Source organism: Aedes aegypti, chromosome 1 (genome assembly GCF_002204515.2).
Source record: "Aedes aegypti strain LVP_AGWG chromosome 1, AaegL5.0 Primary Assembly, whole genome shotgun sequence".
Taxonomy (NCBI): domain Eukaryota; kingdom Metazoa; phylum Arthropoda; class Insecta; order Diptera; family Culicidae; genus Aedes; species Aedes aegypti.
In genome coordinates this window covers 251,979,272-252,000,499 of record NC_035107.1, presented here as the reverse complement: position 1 = coordinate 252,000,499, position 21,228 = coordinate 251,979,272, and the positions used below count along the sequence as shown (strand labels likewise).

The 21,228-nt window shown below is 38.8% G+C and overlaps 1 long non-coding RNA gene across 1 annotated transcript; it reads left to right on the top strand.

Moving 5' to 3' along the window:
* The first annotated feature begins 19,928 nt into the window (after positions 1-19,928).
* LOC110674079 lies at positions 19,929-20,801 on the top strand. Its single transcript, XR_002498628.1, has 2 exons — positions 19,929-20,296; positions 20,376-20,801. It is a non-coding gene; the product is annotated as an uncharacterized LOC110674079 (long non-coding RNA).
* The last annotated feature ends 427 nt before the right edge of the window (positions 20,802-21,228 follow it).

The window sequence follows — 21,228 nt, the reverse complement described above, 5'->3', positions numbered from 1 at the left end:
AAATCACGGCCTACCCCTTAGCTGATCATCAAATGCGCCTAAAGAAGGCTGATTTTTGCTCATGAGCTGAGCATTTTCAATACCTGATCGATACTATCGAAGTCTTCTACTAGTCAACTAATCAAGCACCCGTTCTCCCTCGTCGACGAGGTGATCGAGAGGATCAGTACCTTCGAAGCCTTCTTCTGGTTAACGAGGAGCACAGTTGAAGCAGGACCCGTTTACCCAGGTCATAGAGGTAACTAGTCTAGGAACTCTCGCTGATCTGCGAGAGTTCGGTACGAAACGCGACATTCTTTCCACCGGCAGAGCCATCTACCGGTCTGCGAGGCAATCGGTAACAGCGAAGCCTTTTGCTGATCATCATGAGTATCAGAAGAAACAGACCACGTTTTCTACGCACAACAAGGTGTGTAATAGAAGTGGCTTCTGTGTCCCGTGGTCAACAAGGTGTCCCTTCTAGAAATTCCTGCTGGTTAACAAGACGACTGGCCGAAGAATCTCTGCCAATCTGCCCCATGAGCTACACGACGAGATCTATGGCAGCCCGCATGGATGAGATACAGAAACATATCCATCTACGCGATCAAGTCACCCGAAAGGTCACGTACATCGTTTGTAACTGGGAGGAGGCGAAGGATGACCCATCTAAGACGAGATCATCACTGGATATGTACTATCGAGAGTACACCAGTCTACATCGGAAGATCCTGAAACGGGTTCCAGCGATAGAGTTCGAAGAGCATGGTGAGCTGCAAGTACTGAAGCGCGAGTTTGGCAGGAAAGTTGGTAATAGGTGAGAGTGAACACTTAGTTTTGGAAAGCTTCCAAATTAGGCAGCGGTCAGCGTACGGCCATAAGAAATGCTCTGACATGTGCAGTGCGTATCTCATTAATTTAATTTCTTAAACAAATTGTATTTAGTAGACTTTTCAATTGACGCGGAATACATAAACAATTCTGCAAGTTACAGGGAAAATATTGGAAGATTCGCTGTTTGATCAATTATTAGAATTTCTGGTGGGATTCCTAAAAGAAGCCCTGCAGAACTAAAAATAAGAATTCCAGAAAAAAAACAACAAGAATCCTTTATTTAAAATCTCCAGAGAAAGAATCCTCCAAGCCTAGGATAAATTCTTGGTTCCTCAAGCAGATCTGGGTGAAATCTTCAGTCAACAAACCTACCACTAAAGGATTCAGTTGCCCTTACTGTGCTACCCAGAGCAATGGCGCAGTTTACCTTGTACTTCTCCGAAATAATCGGCTACTCATATTTAGCCTCAAATCAGAGGCTTGATACGAGTGGGAGCATGTTAATGTAATATGAATCGAATCAAAATTATCCAGGTGAACCATCATCATGCAAAGGGCGCATCAGCAGTGCTCAGCAGAAGGTTCACCAAGGAAAATATCAATGTGGGACTAATTCAAGAGCCCTGGGTAAATAATGGAAGGGTACTTGGCTGCCCTTCGAGCAGTTATAGAGTTTTGTACGACGAAACTCAGTCCAAACCACGGACAGCTATTCTTTTGAATAGGGACACAAAATTTGTCCCAATTACAGAATTTATCCATAGAGACATTGTTGCGATCAAAGTAGAGGTGCCAACTATCCGTGGGAAAACGGAGGTATGTATTGCTTCTGCTTACTTTCCTGGAGATGTTGAGGATGTGCCTCCATGCTCTGTCGTTCATTTTGTCAACTACTGTAAGAAAATTAATGCCCAATTTATAATAGGGTGCGATGCAAATGCCCATCATACAATTTGGAGCAACACCGATATTAATAAAAGAGGAGAAGATCTTTTAAACTAAATGTCGTCTAACAACATAGACATATGTAATAGAGGTGATTCTCCTACTTTTGTAAACTCTATCCGACAAGAGGTTCTTGATCTCACAATTTGTAGCGACTTGTTATCGGAGAAGATTGTGAACTGGCATGTTTCTGATGAAGAATCATTATCAGATCATAAACAAATCCGGTTCGATTTTAAAGCTGGATCAGAAATAACAGAAAGCTATAGAAACCCGAAGAAAACCAATTGGGATCTCTATCGTTTTCATTTAACGAATAAGAATTCATATAACGGTGTACAGTTCACGACTGTTTCACAACTGGAAAATGCCTCTGATGGGATCATTGACCAAATGATCTCATCTTATCATGCTAGCTGTCCTATTCAACAAAGGTCATCTGACAGGGATGTGCCTTGGTGGAATGACAAGCTGGCAGGATTGAGGAAGAAATCCAGGCGATTGTTCAATAGAGCAAAGACCACTTTAGATTGGGTTGAATACAAAAAAGCCCTAACATAATACAACAGAGAATTAAGGCACGCCAAACGTAAGGACTGGAGACGGGTATGTGAAAGCATCAACAACGCTCATGCAGCTGCAAGGCTGCACAAAGTCCTTTCAAAAGACCATTCAAATGGTCTAGGTAGCCTTAAAAAAGAAGACGGCAGTTATACTGTTGACTCTTCTGAAACACTGGAAGTAATGATGAGAATTCCCTGGATCGATCCCATATTCGGATGAAGAACAGGTCTCAGGTGAGGCAACGCATGTATGGACGATAAATGCCTATCAGAAAGCTTGTGAAATCTTCACGCCTTCGAAGGTCGAACGGGCATTGAGTTCTTTTCAGCCTTTCAAATCTGCCGGGAAAGATGATATTTTCCCAGGCTTACTGCAACAAGGAAAAGAGACGCTTTGTCCGCTCTTAACCGAAATATTCAAAGCAAGTGTTGTGCTTTCATATATTCCTAAAGCGTGGCAAAAGGTTCGAGCTGCTTTCATTCCAAAAGCTGGAAGAAAGGATAAAACAACTCCCAAAGCTTTTAGACCTATAAGCCTTTCCTCTGTTCTTTTAAAGACAATGGAAAAAATAATTGATGACTTCATCAAGTCAACAAGTTTAATAGAAATGCCTCTTTGTAAATACCAATTTGCGTATCAATCAGGTAAATCTACCATTACGGCGCTGCAGTCGCTGGTAAATAAAATCGAGAAATCTCTTGAAGCCAAACAAAAAGCCGTGATTGCTTTTCTCGATATTGAAGGAGCATTCGATAATGCATCCTATAGCTCTATGAGTTCAGCCATGGAAGCAAGGGGCTTGGATAAAAGTGTTATCGAATGGGTTATAACTATGCTCAAGGATCGCACAATTTCTGCTGATCTAGGAGGTGCGCAAATATCTATAAGATCTACGAAGGGATGTCCTCAAGGAGGAGTGTTATCGCCCTTACTGTGGTCTCTTGTAGTAGACGAACTCCTTAGAAATTTAATAGATCAAGGTTTTGAGGTAATTGGATATGCCGACGATGTGGCCATCTTGGTTCGTGGAAAGTTTGATAACACGATTTCCGATCGGTTGCAAACTGCGTTAAACATTACTCTCAAATGGTGTAGGAAAGAGGGGTTAAACGTAAACCCTTCAAAAACTATTATCGTGCCTTTTACCAGAAGGAAAAAGGTAAAGCTTATACAGCCTTCTTTGAATGGAGTTCAAATTCAATTTTCGGAAGAAGTTAAACACCTTGGGGTTACTTTGAATAAGAAATTGAACTGGAACTCTCATCTGAGCAAGGTCATAAGTAAGGGTACTAATTCCCTATGGGTCTGCAATAAAGCCCTAGGAAAATGGGGACTGCGACCTAATATGGTAAACTGGATTTATTCAGCAATAGTCCGACCAAAAATTAGTTATGCTTCACTGGTATGGTGGCCCAAGACAAATGAGGTTCAAAATTCTGGTGGGCCAAGTTTACGTGCAGGTTCTATTGTATTTTATACCGACGGGTCAAAGATGGGCGACAATACTGGAGCTGGAGTTTTCGGCCCTGGTATCAGCAAGGTAATCGCTATGGGGCGCAGCCCCACTGTGTTCCAAGCTGAAATACAAGCCATCATTGACTGTACAAATGTTTGTCTCAAAAGAAACTATAGGTTTGCAAAGATCTGTATTTTCTCGGACAGTCAAGCAGCTTTGAATGCTCTAAAGGCATTCACATGTAGATCAAAGTTAGTGTGGAAATGCATTCTTTCTCTGAAGCAATTGGCCAGTAGGAACGAAGTTACATTGTACTGGGTGCCCGGCCATTGCGGAATTGAGGGGAATGAAATCGCCGACAATCTAGCAAGACAGGGTGCAGATCCGAGCTTTGTCGGCCCTGAACCTTTTTGTGGTGTTCCTGAGTGCACTCTCAGGATGAAACTGAAAAATTGGGAAATGTCCATGGTAGAATCCAATTGGAACGCCACGGATACATCCAAGCAAGCGAAAAGATTCATAAAACCCAGTCTAGCTAAAGCCCGGGCTATACTGAATCTTAATAAAGGAAATCTTAGGGTAATAACTAGCCTGATGACCGGTCACTACCCAAGTAGGTATCATCTTAAAATATAGGAAAAATACAATCCTCTGAGTGTCGTTTTTGTCAAGCTGAAAACGAAACTGCTGAGCATTTGCTCTGCAACTGCAGAGCATTGCTTAATCAAAGAATGTTAACATTTGGAAAATGGTTATTAGAGCCCTTGGAAATTTGACAAGGTAGTCCTAATAGGGTAATAGATTTTATGAAACGAGTTGTGCCCAGTTGGAACAGTGTGACACATCAACCAATGTCTATCACATCTCAATTGTGAAAGGATATTTGATCAGCACCAAATAAAATATGGGTCATACCACAATATTCCTAAATAATGGAAGCAGTGGTAAAAAGGCTCTACAGATGAGGAAAAAAAAAGGATTCAGTTGATAGAAAAATAAATGAGAATCCACTAATGTTAGATCCACTCTTCACCACACGCTATTATAAAGATTACTAAAAGAAATTTCGAAAGAATTTTTCTTAGACTCCTAAAAATGAGAAAGTTTCAACGAGAATTGCTTAACATAATACTCCCGAAATACTTCAATAAATTCTTCTACGAATTCCTCCAACGATTTTTTCAGAAAGTTCTCCAAGAATCTCTGTCGCGATTACCCTGAAAATTATGCTATCAGTTCCTGGAAAATTTCTTCCAGAACTCCATCAGAAGTTCAACTAGAAATTCCTAACATTACTCTCCAGAGTAACTCCTGTGAGTATCCTTGAGAAATGTATTGAAAAAGAAAAACATCTCTAAAACAAGCCATGGACAAAATTATGGAAGAATTGTCAAAAGCAATCCAATACCAAAAAGAGCTAAGCTTGGTTTTAAACTACTTATAAACAAGAGCATTTTTACAATTAAATAGCTGGCTATCAATAAATTCTTAAATTCTACATAAAACTTACGATTCCATCAGAAATGCATCTAATATCCATCAAGTGCAAGTTTGAGAAGAACTATTACTGCCTGTGTAATGTAAGTTACTCTTGATGTCTAATTTGAAACAACATGCGTAAGCGGATGAGAAAAATTACCATCTACATAACCTGCTCACAGATAACGTAATTAGAGAACGTTGAAATTTGGGAAGAAACTCCACTTCTTAAAAGCAAAACATAAGGCTACACATTAAGGAGATCCATTTTTTTTAAATAAGCTTCAACAATCTTAACCTGCTAGTACCCAAGTTTTTATTTTCGTTCTAAGTATCATTTTTTGCTAACTGAAATGGATCTAAATACGTTTTGGACAATGATTTATTTATATTCGCAAATGTATGAATTTTGATTTTCGATTTTTCTAATTTTAATTTTTGAATATCCCTATCCTTTTTATTTTTTCAATCTTCTGAGTATCGGTTTTGGACAAACATAAAAATTTGAGTTTTTGCAGTACTTTTGAAAATATTAGGTTTCCTATTTTTTCTGGAACATATTTTATTTTCCGTGTAACTAACGGAAAAATCTTAATTATTTAAATTCCATTAGGCTCTTATTTTCTTGTAGAAAAATATAAAATGTGCATGTTTTTTTTTTTTTTTTTTTTAAACAAAATATGTGAAAAGTCGTGTGAAGCTTTACAAACATGCGTGTTAAGACTCAACGTTTATGCCAGAAATGAAATCTTTTTGATTTCCGAACTACGAAAAAATACATCAAATTCCAATAGATACCTCGTCTAAAGACGGGGTTGGGTATTAATGGTTTAAATTGCATACATCGTTTTCTTCACATTTATATCACCAGAAGCTACTGTGGAAGTAAGGAAGAAATCTATCAACCCAAAGGGAGGCTCGACAAATTGGAAATTTGTACACTTATACTTCATGGCTTCCTTGCAAATTTCATAGTAGCTTTTCGTACAACATATGAACAAATTTGAGGATGTAATTTAATACTTTTTTTACTTGATGATTATGGGCCACCCTGTTGCACATGATCAAAATACATAATATTTGGCATAATTTGCTGCGCTTGTGTCATTCCTCTCGGGTAGATTTCCTAACAATTTTCACTCTGGAAACCTGTGTTCTGCATCTACCACAAAACAGGTTGAGACAAAACAGCCGATGTGGAAAGATATCAAGCGTGTACCATTACCGGATCCAAGGCCACAGTATTTTCCGCAACCCAACCGATCTCCGAACAAAGGACCATCCGAAAAACCTAAACAGGGGAAAGCAAAAAGATTCACTGACTCTCTCTCTCTCTCTATTCTCGTTGAAAATCAGCCAGCACATGCAATAGAGTGTACCAGAAAAAAAAACCTAGTTCGAAAAATCATGGTACTCGATCCTAGAGTGATATGACTATTTATTTTTGTAGAACAAACCAACTTTCTAAAAAAATTAGGGCAACTTTTGCCAATGACCAGTTTTGATAAAAATAGGATATCTCGGCGTAAAACAACGGTGAACAAAATTATGTTTTTCAAAAATTTATACTGCACGAATGCAAATATTACAAAATCATAGAAAAAACTACAAAATATTATAAAAATACTTGACTTTGAAAACAAAACGTCAAAATATGGCAAATTTCATCAGAAATGAACTTATTTAGTAATTCTCCAAACAATTTTCTTGAAAGTTGATTTGTTCCACAAAAAAATTCCAAAAATAGGCAAATCTCTCATTCCTTGGTTGGAAACCATGATTATTCAAACATTGATTTTCGTTTGGGACACCCTAACACGCACACACACATTTTCCCACGAGCTGAGACCTTTCAACTTGCCACTTTGCCGGTCTATTTGGAAAATTAACTGGCACGGTTGGTTGGTTTCCGTCGGTCGGTTGGTTTGCGCAAACAAAGAAAGAATGGAATTTTTCTATACGAACGCCTTTCGTCGCTTTGCGTTTTTGTGTGTGACATCTTTCCGGCGCACAGTGGTCGATTTCCGTACAAATGTTGGTCAAACGTACAAATTTCACTTCACTTCACTTCAAACCGTTCCTAAAGTCTGAATCATTGATACACAATAATTTTTGAAAGCAATTGAACGGCTGTAGTCAGTGAAACAAAAAATTCTATACATCAAAATATTTGGCAGAATTTTTTTCAAATGCACTTATTTCATTGCTTCAATCAAAAATCCGAGTCAACATCAAAATTTGTTAAAATATAATAATTTGTATACCAATTTCAAGCAGTACATCGCGGGCAAACTTTACGGGGCTTCTGAATTTATAAGCTGATAATAACAACAAATGTGAACTTTTCTAAAAGTCAAGAAATGTGGTGGTGTGCAAAAATACGCAAATGATGGCATGTTCGACCAAATATTATGAACAAAACGAGACACATTTGACGATAAATTAAAATTTATGAGAGTTTCCTAGTTGTCGTACAAAAGCATTTATGAATTCAAAATTTTTGGCGTGACATGTCAAATATGATTGAAAACAGTTCAAAAATGAAGAATAAATACAATTCTTTCGAATGATTCAGAACGGTTGGGCTGGATTTGGTAGAAAATTTGAAAAATTCAAAAAGGGTTAACTTTGGAAAATATCTCTGGCTTATTTTTGGGAATCGCTATTCCATACGGAAATATGGCAAAACGAACATCCGTAAAATAGTTGAAAAAATTCAATCTTTGACTTTAGGCTACCTTTGGACCACTCTGCAGCGGGGGTGTTATCATTTTCCGACTAAGAAAAACGTTCACAACTCGGTGCGCCCACGGTCCAAGGTCTGCGGAATCTTCGTCACTTTGATGGGCACATTGAGTCATTTTTTTTGTTGGTGAACGGGGGCTAACAACAGCACGTGCGACGCGCAACGATGCGGTTTATCTGCCGACGATTCCGCTATCTAATGGAGCTTTTCCGCGAAAATCTCGTGGCTAATGCCATTTGGTTGATTTTGCAAACTCAAATAGCTCTTTAAGGAGAGGCCGTTGTGGGAAGGTTTTCAATCACGCAAAGTTTTCTCGGTTTTCCAAGCAAACGCGGTAATTGCTTTTCTTTCAGGGAACTTATTTCTGAGGCACAGCATGGAACAGAAGGAAAAGTCTGCTCTGCTTCCAAGCACGAGCTTTGTAATTATCGATGCTGACAGTGAAACTGTTGTTCGTTGGGAGCGATTGTGTATTCTCAATCGGTTTCAATTATAACGTTGATAGGAAATTCTTTATGGTTTGCTGGCGTAATCCTTGATTGCATGTTGCATCGGGAAAGAATAGACTATGCTTTATCATCGATTGATTGTTACGATTCTTTGAGAAGTAAATTGATAATCTAACAGGGAATTACTTCTTAGCCATCGGATATCTCTAGCAGATAGTTACTAATCGTAGTCTTTATTTTTTTTTTCGAATAACTAATCAATTACAAGTACTTATACTTACAAGATTTGCACAGAATTCAAGACAGAACGGTATTTAAACATTCAAACTTTTGCCAGATAGCTTCTTGAATCTGTTGAAATAGGTAAGTGGTAAGTTGAGTATAGTATAGCGAGGATAGGCCTGACTATTGATTCTACCAAAACGAAGTACACACGGAGAAAACGAAGTACTCAAAAATAAGTTTTTTTTAACTCAAAATTAAGTAAAGACGGTCGAACTCAAGAAATGGGTGATTTGCATTCTGTCTAATACGTACATTAAACCCAACTTTTGAGTAATTCGACGAAAACCCAAATTTGAGTAAAAAAATACTTATTCAAATTATTGCGCTTTTACCATACAATTATAGTATTTGAACTTGCGTACTTTCTGTGCTAAACTAGTAACGAAATCGCTCGAATTGTCACTTAACGTATTTTATTGTCATAAAATCGCAGTCTAAATAAATAGACACATAAATATGTTAATCGATCATTTATTTCCAAACACTTAAAAAACAAAAAGTTGAGTAAAAACAACTCAACATGTGGTATTTGAGCTGCGTACTACCCGTTGAGTAGTTTTAACTCAATTTTGGATGAAAAAATGTGACAGCCATATTGAAACGTCATTCCAGACTAGTCGTCGTCGGTGTAAGACGTAATCGTCAAGATTAGTTATCGTGTTGATATTTTTTCTGAAAAAAACAATTATTTGTTGAAGAAGTTTTATTTAGTAAACTTTTGTTAAAGCTTCGCTACTATTTCTTAAACTGGCCAGCCAATATTCCGGAATCCGGATTTACTGAAGGTAGGTAATATTATGTTTGATTTATTCCCTACCGAGCAGATCATTGCGCAGAAAAGAATAATATAAAATGGTCCCTTTCTTATTTTCAGGAATTCAGAATCTGATATCGTTAAATTAGTTTTGGTGTACGATTACCGAAGTCGAAAAGTGTCTGATTCCGATAAACTTAGTGCCTTGCTCTCGATGACTACCACTCTATTCGAACTGCTGATGGCCGTTCCCGCCAGCAACCGTTCACGATTCCCGGAACTGTTACCGACGAACAATTTCTGAAAGTGAGAAGCTGATGGTAGCTGTACCCAATATGTGTCATTTGCCTGCCCACTGCTCGCTGTTCCTGCCATTTCTGTTATCCAGCGCCACCATCAAGGTAGTTGCTGCAAGTATTCTCACCCGGTCCGAATTGTTCCTGCACCCACGCATGGTTGAACCGAATTGTTCCTGCATGGTTGAAAAATGAACGAAATGATGAATAAAAGAAATGATTGTATCATTGAAGTTAAGTTCAGTTTATTTTTTTATTAATCACAAAAACACAGCTTGTTCATATTGCATTTCTGACTAATGTTTTAGGTTGCATTTTGATCCGATTAAAAAATACCTATTTTTGAGTTTTGACATCCGCGGTGACATTAGGTAAAAATCACCCACTGAGATAATTTTGTACGATTACTCAAATTTGAGTACTAGGCTATTTACTCAAATTTGGGGTAACGCACGAAGGTGCCAAGTTGGGTAGAAAGAACTCAAATTTGAGTACTTCGTTCTCTCCGTGCATGGTTTCACGTAGAGATGAGTCAAACATGGTGGTGTAGGTGCTGAGGTAGTGTTTGATGGGGATGTGTTTGAAGTTGTTGAAAAATTTGTTTATCTTGGAACATTTGTGACATGTGACAACGACGTTTCCCGCGAAGTGAAAAGACGTGTTGCGGCTGTGAATAGGGCCTTTTACGGACTACGTTACTAGCTTAGGTCCCGCAGCTTGCAAACGGAAACAAACGCGCTGTATAAAACATGGATTCTTCCGGTGGCTCTCTACGGGCACGAAGCGTGGACGTTGAAAGAGTCAGACCGGAAAGCTCTCGGTGTTTTCGAGCGTAAAGTGCTGCGGACAATACTCGGTGGGAAACTCGGAAATGGTGTGAGGCGCAGACGCATGAATCACGAGTTGTATCAAGTGTACAACGATGCGAATATTATCAATCGTGTAAAATACGGCAGACTTCAGTGGGCTGGTCACTTAGTGCGAATGTCGGAAGAAAGAATTGCGGAAATAATATTCAGCAGGGGACCAGGTAGAGGTCGGCGGCTTCGGAGAAGACCACGAATACGCTGGCTGTACGCAGTGGAAGAGGGCCTGGCAACCCTAAACGTTCGGGGCAATTGGATACGCCCGGCATTGGCGTGACGCTACGCTGTAGCCATCAAGTAATCAAGGTAGGTAAGTTGAGTATTGTTCCAATCATAAATTTAAAAAAAGTTCAATCAAAGGTTTTGAGCAACATTGTACTATCGAGTAATCGTTCCGATCAAAAAGTAATCCCAAACAAACTTTCACCCCATTTATTACAACTTGTCAGACGACCTATATTTGACGATGGCAAACGAATTTAAATTATAAATAAGCTTCATGACTCCTATTTTCAATCCGCCATTGGCCCAGAAAAACGTCCCCATGAAATTCTAATGAACCAAGTCACGCAGCCAGCGGTCCAAAATCGGGAAAAACTTTTCCCTTTTATCAATCACATCCAGACAAGAAGGGCACCACCGCCGGTTCTGTCGTCGGTTACCTGGAGCAAGCTTTCCCGGCACTCCCTAAATCAATTTCATTTTCCGGAAAAACTCCACTCTCGCTGCGAAAAACACTCCCCACATCATCATCATCGAAGTGCTTTTTGGACCAAGCCCAGTTCCATTTCAGCCGGGATTTATTAGCTTTCTCACGGAGAAAGGGAAGGCACAATTGCAACATAAATCGCGTGGCGGTGGAATCGATTGGCCATTCGGTGGCAGTCAAAATTTTACGATTGCTCGCTGAACTTTACCGAAGGACCTATGTACAATGGGAGATTCATTCCTCTCTCGCCTACTATCACCCTATTATGACAGTGCAATACTGAAACTTTTGGGAAGTTTTTCTCTATAGATCGAAAAACAATGTTTCATACTAGCGTTTCATACAATAAAACGCAACAAAAGTAATTAATGTGGCTCAATGTTAGATAGGTCCTTTTGAAAAGTTACGGGAGATTTGGTTCATCGGGTTTGGTGCACCTTCCGCCCCGAAAGCCATTCACAATTCGTAATGATGATGAAACATGCGCATCAATGGATTCGTAAAAATATGTGCGGTTTTTTTTTGAAACAGTAGCAACATCAATCGGAATGACAGCACTTTTCCCGATAGTGACGAGGTTGGGTTTGTAATCGACGAAATTTACTACCCTCCATCTGATTTTATGACGATGTCCAACTGTTAAGCTCTGTCATGACATTTTGACCACTGTAATATGCCGGTAGCTTTCAAATGATTTTTAGTGCTGGTACGATGTTCCATTACAAGAATATAAAGATTGATCTGAAGGTTCATATCAAAACCCAGTGACCCAGATTTTACTGAATATAAAATCATATATGGAAAACATATTTTGGCATAAGCGTAGCTAGGATGGGGGATGCAATCTTCAAGAAATTACTTCTTATGGTTCACTTGGGGTTTTGTCATGAATAACAGCACAAATTCCTCAAAAAGTACCTCTTACGTCCTTCTTCTTGAAACTTTCTCTGTAAATTCTTGATAAAACACAACCGAGTGCTTTGGTGTTCTTACACCCATGAGAACTCCTCCTTCACTAATTTTCCTTTTGGAATTCTTACAAAACTGCTAGGTTCACTGACGTATTGCTACAGGAATCATTTCACGATTCATTTTTTAAATTCGATCTGGAATTTCACTTGAAATTGTTCCCGGAATGCTCTCTGGGATACATCAAGAAATTTGACAGAAAAGTGCAGGTTATCCAATTTTAAAGAATTTTCTCTGAATTTTTTTCCAAGCATTACTTTTTGAATAATTATAAGAAATTTCCTTGGAGGTGAGACCGATATTTTTATGTTTGATATTATGGCTTTCAGTCTTCAATCAGACTCAGAAACGCAATCCGTTTTTCAGTTTTACTGAAAACTAAAAGTCACAACCTCAAAAAAGAATTTCTTTCAGACTGAGTAGTGTGTGGTCTTTCAATTCCGTTGCATGCTTCTGTGGGGTAAGCGACGGATTCAAGATCAATCGTGTTCGGTTCGCGTTGTGCGAGTGTAAATATATAGGGTATGTGTACCAGTTATGGACATAATGGTTCCCTATTTCGCCATACGTGATAATTCAATTATTTTTTTTAATAATTTTATGTGTTTAAGTAGTTTGATATCAAATATAAATTGATGTTAAAACATTCAAAAGTATTCGAAATGTGAAAATTTTCGGAAATTCCCGAATGGCATAAAAGGGAACCGCTATAGCTATAATTGGAACACTTTCCCTATTCGTGTTCAGTTGAGAATGGGTTGCCAACTGGTGAGCTCGTTTCATGCTTATGATAACACATTTGTTAACTTAAAGTGTATGTAATTTTTAAACAAACTATGGATGACAACTACCGAAAAGCTAAACATTACATATAATTTGCAATTGGATTAGATGGACAAATTGATGTGAAGATTTGCGAAAAAGTTACACGTCTTCTCAGTGAGAATCGAACTCACGACTCCCCGATCTCTAGTTGGGGCGCGTTAACCACTACGCCATGAGAGGACTCATGAACGCAGAAGTTAACCTGAATTCGATTTCAGCTCAATAATCACGTGGTTAGTTGTTGTTAAACTTCCACTCGGCTGGTTGGCCGAAAACCACGATTCATAATTAAAACAAGTATTTATCGAGCAACGGACTCATGTTCCGTAACCGGTCGTTTGAGAACGTCGCGACCCATTGGAAGCCCACACAATAGAAACCTCAGCCAGCGCAGTTGCTGGCTAGTGTAGTGTGCTATTCCTATATCTAAAAAACAATGCGCTCTCGGGCTAGGCATTGGATATATATAGAAAGCGTTGTGTTTGGATGGGCATCTAATTCTTCCGAAAGAGGTGCACTTTGCGAAAGAGGACCACGTGATTATTGAGCTGAAATAGAATTCAGGTTAACTTCTGCGTTCATGAGTCCTCTCATGGCGTAGTGGTTAACGCGCCCCAACTAGAGATCGGGGAGTCGTGAGTTCGATTCTCACTGAGAAGACGTGTAACTTTTTCGCAAATCTTCACATCAATTTGTCCATCTAATCCAATTGCAAATTATATCTAATGTTTAGCTTTTCGGTAGTTGTTAAACTTCCACTCGGCTGGTTGGCCGAAAACCACGATTCATAATTAAAACAAGTAAACTATGGATGGTTTGCCACTTGTAGCCACGTTTTACCACGTCACCATAATCCCTTATTCCTGTTTCAAATAGTTTTGAAATACACATACCTTTCTTTTTTCGTCATTACTAAAGATTTTTTTTGAATGGTTCGATATTCAGAATGTTGCAGTACTTTTTTAATCTTTTACCAACATCGACCATTATATTTTCATAGCGAGATATAAATTCCAAACTAGTTTTAAGTAAGAGTCTTAATTTTCCTCCTTTTTCGCATCACCACAGATAAGGTGAAAAGGTATTTTTTCACTAATCAACTCCCTTCCCGTGGTGATTGTGGAGACGCAGAGGTATTCTCGATCTCTAAAAGCTACAATCACTATCAGGGTTGTTAACGTTAATCAACGATAAACGCCGCTAACGTTGATTTTACTCTGGATCAACGTCAACGTCGTTGCTTTGATTTTCGTGGTTGTTAGCGTCAACGTTAACTAGTTTGCGTTGAATCAACGTTAACGATCAGCGTTAACCAAAGCGTTGATTTCAATTTTCGTACAGGTTTCGAAACATCAATAAACAACACGTTTCTATGCTGATATCCCGTATCCATGGAAAATTGATTAAAAAAAAATCTACACACTTAGAATAAAACACAGAATTCTGTGAAATAAAACACAAACTCTGAACTGTGAAATATGTTTTTACAGATTTATCTGTGAAACACAAATGTTATCACTCGAACTGTCAAACATTCACCGAACGTTTTGTAAAGGCGGAAAAATTACAAAATTCTGTTAAATTTTTACAAATCGTTTGGTGAAGGTAAAACATTTTTCTACATTCACCAAAAATCTGTGAAACCAATTGTCGGCCATATTAATAATAGCGGCTCGAGCCAAAATTGATACTTTTTCAAATGAACAAAGCCTAAGTAAAAAACGGAGTGTATTTTCTGGATGGAATTTGAATAAAAATGAGGATTGTTAAAATGCAATCAAAATGTTTTAATTTGCAATCGCCGTTAAATGCTTTTATTCCAATCATCGCGCTGGAGTGTCTAACCTCGACTGCGGCATTTATTTTATATAGTTAGAGTGATGTTGGCACTGCTTCAAGATTATTGAAATTATATTATTTCACGAAAAATCTGAAAAGAAACATTTTCCTTTTTCACAGAACTTCGGTAAAATACAACGAATCAAATGAATAAAAAAATCACCGTAAATCTGTAGAATTTCACCGAAAAGCTCAGTAAAACCTGCAGAAACAAACAACAATTCCACAGAAAATCTGTAAACAATCACCGAAATGTGCGATTTACAGATCGTTCGGTGAAGTAAAAAAATCACCGAACGGTTCACCGAAAAATCTGCTGTTGAGAATTCGGTGAAATATCACAGAAATCTGTGATTGATTCTAAGTGTGTAAGTTCACTGTGCAGAGCAATTATTTGGCTCCCAACAGTCAGCCTCTTCAAACGTCACAAACTTTGCTTGGGAAAATTTTCTACAATTGCAAAGATTTTCCAAGCAATATATTGTATCCAAGCAATATATTGTAGCAATATCAGTTCCGATGAATCATGGAATAGAAACCATTGACATGTACAGTCTATGCACAAACAAACAGACATCACACTCTCATAATTGTCCATCGACCACCTTTTTAACGGTCGATTAAAAAATATGGTACTCGCATCGTTTTTGTTCGCGTTTGACGTTTACACACTATCGCCATCTGTTGGCCAGTCGGGCAAATTCACAATTTTTAGCATAGGGCGTATATGTTCTCGTGACGGTTTAGGAACAAAATTTCGAAAGACAAAACGTCGAAACCCAAAACGACGAAAGTGACAAATTGTCGAATGGCCAAAACGTTGAAAGCAGTAATTTTTCAAGCGACTATAACGTCGCCTAAGACAAGACGTGTCAGGTCAAAGTACAAAAACGAATCCAATCGTCTGTCTAAAAAGACTACTTATCATTGGTCGATTTGGCAAAGGCCTACATCCACATCGTCGGGTTGGATTGCAACAGGGCACTTTGTTGCTAGCCTTGCCGTGTTGCTAGTTCAAAAAATAGAGTTTTTATCAAAAGTTTAAACATATTCATGTTTTTTTGACGTTGGATAACGTCTTACGGCAACATACTGGGGTACAATTTCGAAAAACGAAAAATCGCTCGCGTCACGAAAAGTGGTTAGATTTTGACTGTTAATAACTTACTAACGCCCGGATAGATTTTCAAGATTTTTGCACCAATCGATTGGAAATCTTTCTACGAATCTACTCCAACAATGAAAACTATTGATTCTCATGACTAAACTATTGAAAAATTGAGAAATATCGAAGCATGTCTTATTTTTCATAGAAAAGCACATTTTTCTTGTGTATTCCTGACACAGACATCATTGCGCGATATCTTAGCCACTTTTGTCATTCAAAGGGAAACGCCCCTTTCGGTCTTCTTCTTACTTCTCTCCATTATCTCGTGTTCAGTCGAAGCCAATCAAATTCCACTTCACGCGCACGCGCACGACCGCATTTTAATTAAATCGTCTTCGGTAATCTTTTGGTGTGTTTCTAAGAATGGAATGAAAACCCAGTTCGATCGATTGTGACTACCACCAACCGTCCTTTTCAGGACGACAATTTCATTTTGAAAGAGAGTTATGAGAATTTTACACCGTGAAAAGCGACATTACTGGTGAATGGATGTGATGGATTCATATTTCGGTCAGTCATTTGCATGCAATCTTTCATAAGCGTCAACATTAGTGCTTTACGAGAATCACAGGGCCAAGAAATCAATTTCCCATCGCACTCTTGCAGGGCAATCTTCGACATTGTGTGCATGAGAGATAAATTGGGGACGGCACTAGAATGAGGATCCCGGTTTGCCTCGCATTATGCGATGATTGAATAATGCCGTTGTCGTCGTCGTCGCTAACCACATGCATGACAAAGCGATCAGTATAAACTTGTCGATTTGAAAGCTAAAACTTATCAGCAACAGCTTCGTTGATGAGTTGATTTGGTAAGAAATTGTCGGTCGAAACCAAATAATCGCACAGAGTAGACTGCAAAAATGCTACCGCCGCCCGACGGGAACCTATGTAAAACTTTGTTTGCCATTTCACTGGAAAACTAATCATCCGAAATTTCAATTGGCAATTAAATAAATAAATTAATTAATAATAATATGTGAAATATCTCTAGCCGTAACTCTTTTACGTGGAATGCATTGCTGTGGCTCTGAAAAGGGCCGATTTGCTTGTGTCATTCAATTTAAATTTAAACTCGTTCGTCACGGATACGACGAGCCAGCTAGAAGGCTTTCGGCATGATGGTCACACGCTTGGCGTGGATCGCGCACATGTTGGTAGCCTCAAAGATAGGCCTAGCTCGCTTCCTGCAGGGCCATGACGGCCAAGCTTTGTAATCGCAGATCGGTCTTGAAGTCCTGAGCGATTTCACGGACCAGGCGCTGGAAAAACAATTTGTGGATCAGCAGCTCCGTTGAATTCTGGTAGCGACGGATCTCACGCAGAGAGACCGTTTCTGGCTGATAGCAATACGGCTTCTTGACTCCTCCGGTGGCTGAGGCGCTCTAGCGAGAGACTTTCGTGGGGCCGCTTCCACCAGTGGACTTACGGGCAGTCTGCTTGGTAGAGCCATCGTCGTAGTGTTCTCTGGACGGATTGAAACAAATGAATGATTGAATGTGCGCGGCTGCCGGTCCCTTTTATGACCTTCTCTTGCGAGCGAGCGAGACGAACAGTGAACAGCGAGCGAGCAAGAAGAATTCATCCATTGCGTACCGCATAAAAGGAGCCGAGCCGGCGGCCAAGCATCAGTTTTGTTACAATCGTTGCCGAAGATAGACCGGACTCGGAAAATGAAGCGCCATGCGTCATCGCAAGGTTTTGCGTGACAACATCAATTGCATCATCACCAAACCACCGCCGTATAGCTCGCCGTGGTGACGTCAAGCGTACCTTCGGTCTCATCTACGAGAAAACCCGCGGTGTGCTGAAGTCATCCAGAATTCTGTCGGCTACGCTCTGAAGTGGCAGGGCCGTACGCTGTACAGATTTTGAGGTTAAATCACCTCCATCACCGAGACCAGAATTCAAAACTAGCACTGAATCCATCAAACCTGTGCATGGAATGGCGATCGACGATATCCAAACCCAACCGTCCTTTTCGACGATAATTCAATTTTGACGATAATTCAATTTTGAAAGAGTTTTGAAAATATTTCTACCATGAAGCGCAACAGTATTGGCAATTCTCACAGCAACAGAACTGTCGGTGAACTAAATAATAGTTACTCGATTCTCACAGTTCAATCGGCCCTTTTCTGGGCTAACAAATGTGTACTAAAGAGTTGTTTGTGTTATATTTGCTAATGTGTTTACCACATTCTTGCTATAATTCATCTCTGATTAGTTATGAATAATTGACAAAACGACAATTTGAGAATGTTTCCGAAGACGCTGCTGCAGTGCTGTCGGAATGCAATATATTTTCTATTGTTAAGCAATGATTCAAATATTTTGAATTAATTGCTCCAAATTAACAATGATTAAATATACACTTAAAAATCAATTCTTCAATATAACGGACAAAGCTTCTGAATACATGTAAAGTGATTATTTTGTATAAACACAAAATAATAACACAAATGTCTATAATAAATCAGAATCGACATGCAACAAATAGTGTGAAAATTAATTGGATTTTTAGCAGTAGAAATCTTTCATAAGTTCGTGACGGTCCCAAGCCAGGAAATAGAAGAGGCTAACGTTATCCAACGTCAACTTGGCGGTCGTATCTTAGAAACAACCTCTTACTTTTTTGTTTCAAATACACTCATAATCGATGTTGGGTTTACCGCATGAGCTCCTACATAGCATAGCATAGCATAGACTGACTGTACATGTCAATGGTTGCTACTCCGTGATTGATCGGAACTGGTAAGAATTGCACTACGATCCAAATGAATAAGGGATGGGAGTTTCCGCTTACTCTCGAAGTGCAATTTTAGCAGATCTAATATTATTGATCAATAACGGCGCCGGCCAAGTCCTTACAGTCAGTTGGGATGGGGAAGGAATGTTAGGGTGTAATGATTGTTGCTTCTAGAGACCGAGAATACCTCTGCAACTCCACAATCACCACGGGAAGGGTGTTTATTAGTGAGGGAGGAAAAGATCTGGGAGTCACCTCTGGTCGGTGATGCGATCCATGGACAAGGGGGAAATATACGACTTATATTTAAAGCTAGTTTTGTATTTTTGTCTCGAGAAGTTTTTGGTAGAAGCTTTAAAAAATAGGTCAACATCTATAATGTCGAACAATTCAAAAGATGTTTTTATTAATGTAGAAAACTGAAAATTACATGTATATATTTTAAATTATATGAAACAGGAATAATGCCGACACTTGTAGTGACGAACCATACATAGTTTGTTTGAAAATGACATATGAGTATTACTGTGCATTTTGTCTCGATATGGTAGAAGTTTTAAAAAATACGTCAACATTCACAATGTCGAACAATTCAAAAGATAATTTTTAATAATGTCAAAAAGAGAAAAATATATGTATATTGAAATTGTATAAGAAAATAGCATAATGCCGACACTTATAGTGACGAACCATACAAAGTTTGTTTTAATATTACATAAAAGTTACGCTTTCAAGAAAAAATGTGTTATCATAAGCATGAAACGAACTCACCAGTTGGTAATCCATTCTCGACTGAACACAAAACTGACACTGACAGCAAAACTTCTTGGCGTTTCGAAAACAAACCGTCTTGCTTGGGCCTTCCCAAATACCTACCCAGCAAGACGCTCCAGAACAGGAAAAAAAAAATCTCCGGCGACGAAAACACGCGCGAAACCGTGAGCAAAATCTATCGGACGACGCAAAACCGAACTGTCCTGCTTTGGCTTCACGAAGCACTACACTGAACAAAAACTCCGGTCGCACATTGAATGATTTGTAATTCACAGGATCATAAAACTTCATATTCCTCATTTTGAATGACTTTGAAGGAATATGATGTATCCACTGTATGTTGAACAAAAATCATCCAATTCAGAGATGAACTTTAGATCATAATAGAATGGTATTAGGCAGCTAATTGAACAATGGTAACACGAATGAATAGTATGCAACTTATGACGGATTTTAATATCTCCCTTGTCCCAAACCGAAAATCATTCAATTACTGTCTGAAGTATCAGATGAAAAGGGGATGGTCAAATGTCAAAACAATCTTCCAAATCTAAACGTAAACATGGTGACGGCAGCGTGGTTTTCCAAGCGTTTCTGGGTGAATTTTACAGGTAATTGCACTTGGAATCCTACATTAGCATCTTTTGTATCATTTATTTAACACTTCTTAATGGTATCTACCAATCACAGGTCGCAAATCTACAAGTATTTGGAGTTCATACAATGTATTCGGTAGGTTGGCATCTGTTCCTGAAGACTGGTAAATAATATATTTGATAACCTCGTTAAGGAAATAAATAACAATGTACATTCACCAACAATGCTCTGAAGTTGTTTATTTTTTATTTGAATTCTTTTAAATTATTAACTACAATGGAATAGGGTTGCTTACATGCATGTATGATGATCATTCAATTTGAGGCATCTATTCGAAGGATAAAAATCATTCCAAGACTGGATGATTTTCATTCGGAGTGATTTGTAAACAGATGATTTTCACGCAGATGAAAATCATCTTGATTGTGTCTGAAAATAGGTATGGGGCTCGGATGAGTCAATGATCATTCAATGTGCGACCGGAGTTTTCGTTCAGTGTACCCAGCAAGACGCTCCAAACAGGAAAAAAAAAATTCTCCGGCGACGAAAACGCGCGAAATTGTGAGCAAAATCTAACGGACGACGCAAAACCGAACTGTCCTGCTTGGGCCTCACGAAGCACTCAGGTTTACCGCATGAGCTCCTACAATGCTTTAACTAAATTCTTAATTGAGAGCAATATAATGAAAATTGTTTCAATTTTCTCTAAAAAAATCACCAGTTTTGAATTCAAACATGATTTTTTTAAACCCAGCATCATCTATTACAGTAAATTAATGAATGTTTTGATTTGTTCACAAGATTGGCTGAAGAACGATACTGGTAGCACTGGCTTCCGTATCGTCAAGGTTATCGACTGAAAAACAACGGGGCAGTCTTCGTTGAGCTGTCTCGTCCTGTCAGTGTTTGAATTTTGATGCGAATAAGCCGATCGAACCATATTCGC